Source organism: Phragmites australis, chromosome 11 (genome assembly GCF_958298935.1).
Source record: "Phragmites australis chromosome 11, lpPhrAust1.1, whole genome shotgun sequence".
NCBI lineage: Eukaryota > Viridiplantae > Streptophyta > Magnoliopsida > Poales > Poaceae > Phragmites > Phragmites australis.
In genome coordinates, this window is record NC_084931.1 from 3,529,430 (window position 1) to 3,536,757 (window position 7,328).

The window sequence follows — 7,328 nt, forward strand, 5'->3', positions numbered from 1 at the left end:
CTCTGCCATGTTCAACTCGACCGATTGTTGAACGCTGTTAACAGCTGGGTATTTTGGGGCCACACTGTACAGTTCATGTTCCTTGGCGTGTTAACATTTTTGTTGTTGATGCAACTTATTTTGTCATTGCCTCTTGCTTTTCCAAAAGTAGGCAAAGGTGACTCCGAAACACCGTGGTCTAGAATTGTCCGTTGTGAGTTCAAACAGTTATGCTTGACGCCAGTGACGGACACAACAAAGCCATGAGGGGGGAGGGGGGGGGGACTAATCTTCCTCATCCTCCTCCACCTTATTTTCATCTTCTTCTACTTCTCTTGCAAAAATGGAGGGGGGCTTAGCGGCTATAAAGGAGTGGCAGCTGGTAGGAGGGTTTGAGCTCCTCTCCATGAAGATCTGCGTTGTTTGATGCAATGAAAGATGCATGAACGTGGGCTCCGCCATAAAACCCTAGGTGAGCGAGGATGAGGTCATGAGAGAAAAGGTGCTGGCATCTCGAAAGAAGCCCCGAATGCGACAAAAAAACCTCACCTAAATGCATTGTGAGGATTAGGTTTTCTTTCATCAGACGGCTCGCAGTTTGTACCTTTAATAATTCATCCACGTTTTTTCACCTTTTATAACAGAAACACGGTGGACTACTTGTTTATGTGCTATTTCTTTTTTCAAAAACTTCTAAATTTCATGAGTTTTTCCATTAGTTCATGTATATTTGTAACATATTTGAGTTTCTTAAGCTGATGATGACTCCTCTCTACTCGTCATGCTATCGTTGAGATACACCTCCCAATTTCTTTAAAAGTAGCTAACAGAAATAAAATAGAACCGTTTATAATTTACTATCATTAATTTTACCGGCACACAATTCCATATATGATGCACAAACATGAGTTTTCTAGTTACTTTTTGGATGAGTGAGGAAGATGCATAAGGGAAAATGCGGACATGTCGGGGTCAATACTTGAGATGTCTTGGAACCTTTTCCTATTCGCTCTATCTCTAGCTTGTTACAAAGTTACAAACTAGTCCTTAGGTAACCTAGTTAGAAGGTGAGTATCACAATATCCGCATTTCCACGGGTCCAAACGAGAAATGAGTCGTGTTTTGTGTGTAGAGTGCATGCTGCTTGGCCTGTTAAGAATTTTTGTTGTCTATGCAACTTATTTTGTCACTGCCTCCTTCCTTTTCCAAAGTAAACAAAAGTGGCAATAAAATATTGCAGTTTAGAGTTTTCTACTGCAAGTTCAAACTAACATATCTGACGCAATCACATATGATGCATGACCATGAGCTGTCTCGTTAAGCCTTGGACGGCCAGGGGATGCGATCATGAGGAACGGACGATCTCTCTAAAGATGCCCCAAATGCGACAAAAAAAAAAAAAATCCTCACTCACACTCATTCTAAGTCTTATACCTCGCACGATTCATCCACATTTATTTTTAAGGATATTTCCTTATACCGCCGTGAACTTCGCCGAATATGAATATATCATCGATTGTGTCAATGATATGCGGATTTGAGATCCATATACCATAGATGTAGGTAATGACATATCTAGTACGATAATATTTACGAGTGGTAGGGTTTTAGATTTAGGGCACGATAATATCTAGGATGATAATGTTTACTAGTGGCATGTAAAGATTTATCTCTTTATTTTTCACTTTTAATAAAAACAACACGTACGGATGATTACTTGTTTAATTGCTATTTTTTTCCTTAAATATCTTTGCCCTTAATTTTGTTGAAAATTTGAATCTTTAACCATTGACCCTTCTCTCCTCTTGTCACGCTGATCTAGTCGGTAAATCTCCTATTCATCATAAGTAGCAAAAAGCAGCTACGAACACATAGCAGTCTAGAATCCATTGGCAATTTAACCCATATGGTGCATGAACATGAGTTATCTCCTTAACTTTTGCATAAGCAAGGATGATACTGATAAGGAAAAGTGTTGACTTGTTGATAAAATAACTTCCAATGAATATCTTAGACAATCTTACGCTACGTGAAAAAGTATATTAGTGACGGGTGATAATTGTTGTTGGAGGAACATAGACAATCTTACGCTACGTGAAAAAGTATATTAGTGACGGGTGATAATTGTTGTTGGAGGAACATAGACCAGCATAAGGATAATGGTTGAAGATTGCTATTAAAGTTCCCTCCAGAGCCTTCGGTCTCCGGACCCTCAATAGGAGGCCCGACTTTCAGAGGCTGCAGGCCCCTTTGGACCGCCTCTCCGGTACATACGTGGCCTTCCCAAAGCTCGAAGCTACAGCAAGTCCCTCCAAAGCCTTCGGCTTTCGGACTCTCAGCAAGAGGCCTGGTTCCCAGAGGCTGCGGACCCCTTTGGGCCACCTCTCCGGTGCTTGTGCAGCCTTCAAAAGCCTAAAGATGCAGCAGGTCTCTGGAGATAAAATCAAGGAAGAAAGGACACCCCTTGCAACCGACTGACACGAGGTGACAAACGATTAATGCCGTGCAAGTGGTGCTTATCCTGACACCCCAATGCGATGAAAGTCGTCCTGACACCCCCGATAGAGCAGCGTCGGACCACAATTGGCGATCGGCTCACCCCTCAGGGCAGTCAACACAATAATTAGCATGATAGATATTTATCTTCTATGTAGGGTAAAAAATAGTTATCTGGGATAAGACCCAATAATTCGGTCAGGTCCTAAATATTTATACATCATGATAACTTGTACACTAAGCTACGTACCACCGTATAAATAGGGGGTCACGGTCATCTGAGCAGGGACGGGTCACAAGGAGAATGTTCAACACAACACAAAGGGCAATACATAGGACACAGAGGTGCACAGACACAAAGTCATACTGTGATACTCCCCCTACACCGATTCATTTTTCTACTATTAATATATTTGTATATATTTATGGTGTTCCTTACTCTCAAACTTTGTCTCTAAACTTGCGTCTCCTCCTTAGAAGAAACTCTCGCCGTACTTGTTGGGGCAAGACGTATCTTGCTCCAACAGCGTGACGTCTGTAGGGACTCAAACACAGAAGTGCTAAAGAGAGGTAGGAATAAAAAAAAACCACCAAAGCGCTAGCTCTAGTCGTCATATCCACCGTTGCAACCATGCAACTATATGCCTGGCTATCTTAGCCATGCACACCGCATGCACCCTCCAGCCCTGCTGCTGTATGGGACGGCGTTCTTCCGGCCTTGACCAACCCAGAACCTTGGGTCGGTACAAAAACTCTAGACGGCGTGGAGGCCTTCCAACCTCTGCATGGTGAAGACCTCGCCGCACCAGGAGAGGTCGCGGCCGAGGCCGCAGCCAAGCAGGTCGCTTTCCAGTAGTTCTGGGCGGTCGAACCTAGGGGTGTTCCCACCTGAGCTTGGTCCCAAAGTATCTCATTCGACAGCACCCAGGATGCCCCGGTCAAGCCAACATCTTCGGAGAATTTGTCCACCCAGCGTCCTCCTCGGGCCCCTCAAGGGCGAAAGAGGGTTCCGAGGAGGCGCAGAGCTCCATAGTGCGCAGACCCTGCCAGCGCCCCCAACACAGCCCTCGTGACTCCAACTGCCCGTAGGGAACCCCAAGTCCACCTCGTCTAGGGAGGCATAGTCGGAGCCACTCCGGCTCCGAAAGCCGGTTCACCGGATGGCCTCGACGATCTCCCTAAAGGAAAGGAGGCCCTAGGGAAACCGCGGGCTCCATGGCACGTGACCCCCGGCAGTGACCTCAACGTCAACCACAAGCTCCTATACCTGCACGGACTGGGGTGCGGTCACAACACCGACGACCGTCGAACCCTCATGACCTTCCGGGAGGAATACCTCAGAAGACAAGCAGGATACATGACCGCAGAGGGAATCGGCGAAGGACGACACAAGGGTCAGAAGCCTGGGAAAAGCTCTCGGGCAAATCCCTGGCCCTCCGACCCCGCTCCGTCGCCACCAACTCCGCCACAGACGGTGCAATATACCAGCGATGAGGACTGAGTCGGAGAACACTGTCGCTAAGCTCCAGACGAATTACCTCTGGAGCCCGACAACAGCTAAGGGCCAAGGGGTCGAGGACCACCCCCCCCAACTAGCCTTCAGCTTCGCCTCTGACACATCATCGCCAGGCTCCGGATGGATTACCTCCTGAGCTGGGCAATGACTAAGGGCCGAGGGGGTCGAGGACCACCTCTCCCGAGTAGCCTTCGGCTTCGCCTCCGACACACCGTCTCCAGGCTCTAGACAGATTGCCTCTAGAGCCGGGCAACGGCTAAGGGCCACGAGGGTTGAGGACCACATCTCCCGACTAGCCTTCAGCTTTGCCTCTGACACGCTGTCTCCATGCTCTGAATGGATTACCTCTGGAGCCGGGCAACAGCTAAGGGCCGTGGGGGTCGAGGACCACCTATCCCGACTAGCCTTCGGTTTCACCTCTGACACGCCGTCGCTAGGCTCCAGACGGATTACCTCCGGAGTTGGTCAGTGGCTAAGGGTCGAGGGGGTCGAGGACCACCTCTCCCGGCCTAGCCATAAGATTCGAGGCCTTCAAGTCTCATAATAGAGGCCTTATTATGGCAAAGGTACACCTACTATTACCTACCGATAGTTTACCTAGTTGGTCTATCTTCCATACAGTAAGATCAACACAAGTTGGAGGTCTCCAACTTTACTGCTAGAAGTTTTTATAACAGATAGCCACTAAGTAGAAATGGTAAATCTAGATTATGTCCATGTTTAGCAGTAAGCAGTAGAACTTAAGTTACATCTTCATTTGGCATGAGTTATGAATAGTCGTCTGACCTAATTATGTCTTATACTACAATTAGCTGCTTATTGCCAACAGTAGACTGCAAAACTTAACTAGTACATAACCATGCAAATGCCTACACTCCTGCAAACACAGCATGCCTAAGTCACCTGGAAGGCAAGACTGCCTATGTGTCATGGAAGGTATTGTGTAGCCTCGGCAGTGTAGTTGCCACATATCAAGGGACTTCCTTGATAGACAGTGTTGTGGTGCCACCCGAAGGACTTCTTTGGGAGGCGTGACGAGCCCACGTACCGCAGACGCAACATTCATAGATCACCTGTAAGGCAAGATTGTCTAGGTTTCTTGGAAGGTATCACGTAGTCTCGGTAGACGTGAGGCTCACACACCTACAGCTGCCCCGCATGCCTAGGTCACCCAAAAGGTAGATTTTGCTAAGGTGTTCCTGGAGGCATTGCATAGCCTCGATAGTGTCGAAGCCACGCCCCGAGGGATATTCTCGGTGGCGGAGATACAATGCTCTAAGGAATGCTGTCGCAAGGAATCCTTGTTGCACGACATGCCTACACACCGCGGGCACATCAAGCCTAGGTTTTCTGGAAGGCGTTGCATAGCCTCGATAGTGTGTAGATGCCGGTTACCAAGGGACTTCCTTGGTAATGTAGTTGCGGCGCCCCCGAAGGATTTCTTCGGGAGGCGTGACATGCCCGCACACCTGTAAGCATTGCTTGCCTAAACCTAAGGTCACTTGAAAATGTTTTCTGGAGGGTAGGCTTTGCCCTGGCAGGCAGTGGAGCCCACACACCTGTAGTAGTGCAGCATACCTAGGTCACCTAAAAGGCAGATTATGCCAAGATGTCCTGGGAGGTATTGCATAGCCTAGGTAGTGTGGACGCCGCATATCAAGGGATGACCTTGATGTGAGGATGCGGTGCTCTGAGGAATGCTGTCGCAAAAAATCCTCGTTGCACGACATGCTTATACACCGTGAGCGCAGCATGCCTAGGTCACCGCGAAGGTACAAGCTTAGGTTTTCTGGTAGGTATTGCATAGCTTCGGTCGTATAAATGCCACACACCAGGGCACACCCTTGGTGGACAGTGTTGCGGTGCACCCGGGGCATTTTCTCGGGAGCACGACAAGCCTACACACCACGAGCATAGTATGCCTAGGTCACTTAGAAGGCAAGACTGCCTATATTTTTTGGAAGGTATTGCGTAGCTCTGATAGTGCGTAGGGCCTTCGGCATTAATACATGCCGAAGGGGAAACAAAACCTTCGTAAAAAATGGAGTGTCTTCCAAAACCTCCGCTAGACGGAGAGTCTTCCACAAAACCTCCGATAAAAATGGAGAGACTTACAAATCCTCCGATGAAAACGAAGAGTCCTACAAAACCTCTAAGAAAAATGGAGAGACTTACAGAACCTTCGGCAAAAATGGAGAGTCATATAAAACCTCCAGTAAAAAATGGGGAGTCCTACAAAACCTCCGGAAAAAAATAGAGAGTCTTACAAAACCTTCGATAAAAATAGAGAGACTTCCAAAAACCTCCACGAGACGAAGCATCTTACAAAATCTCCGCCAAAACAGAGAGACTTTCAAAACCTCCGGCAAAACGGAGAGTCCTACAAAACCTCTGCCAAAATGGAGAGACTTTCAAAACTTCCACAAGACGGAGAGTCTTACAAAACCTCCGCTAAAACGGAGAGACTTCCAAAACCTCCGCAAGACAGAGAGTCTTACAAAACCTCCACAAGACGAAGAGCCTTGCAAAAACCTCCACAAGACGGAGAGTCTTTAAAAACCCCCCTAATGGGGATGTCTTCCAAAAACCTCCGCCAGACACAGAGGTTCTAAAAAACCTATCAGATAAAATCCCCCAACATCTTGAAGGAAAACGCCTCCGTGCCAAGGGGTGCGAAACCCACTAGCCTCCGAGAGGCACAGCCAACAGACAAAAGGAGTATAAATCCCCCTCCCCGCAGGAAGAGGTATGGCCCACGTGACTCAAACACGTATGGTAAAAGGTAAAATCATTACCCTACAGTCTCATCTAAGACACGATTCATATGTCATTTATGAAGACTATGCTAATATTAAGTAAAAGCCCACTCTGTGTGGCATGGAAAATAGTATAAAATCCCCAACTGTTCATTGCAGAGGAAGCAGCTTTCGGCACGCCGTCGCCAGGCTCCGGATGGATTACCTCTGGAGCCGGGCAACAGCTAAGGGCCGAGGTGGTCGAGGACCACCTATCCCATCTAGCCTTCGGCCTCGCCTTCGACACGCCGTCGCTAGGTTCCGGATGGATTACCTCCGGAGTAGGGCAGTGACTAAGTGCCGAGGTGGTCGAGGATCACCTCTCTGTCTAGCCTTTGGCTTCGCCTACGACACACCGTCGCAAGGCTCTGGATGGATTACTTCCGAAGCCAGGCAGCGGGGCCGAGGGGGTCGAAGACCACCTCTCCTGTCTAGCCTTTGGCTTCCCTCCGACACATTGTTGCCAGGCTCCTGACGGATTACGTCTGGAGCCGGGCAGCGGCTAAGGGCCGACGGGGTCGAGGACCATCTCTCCCGTCTAG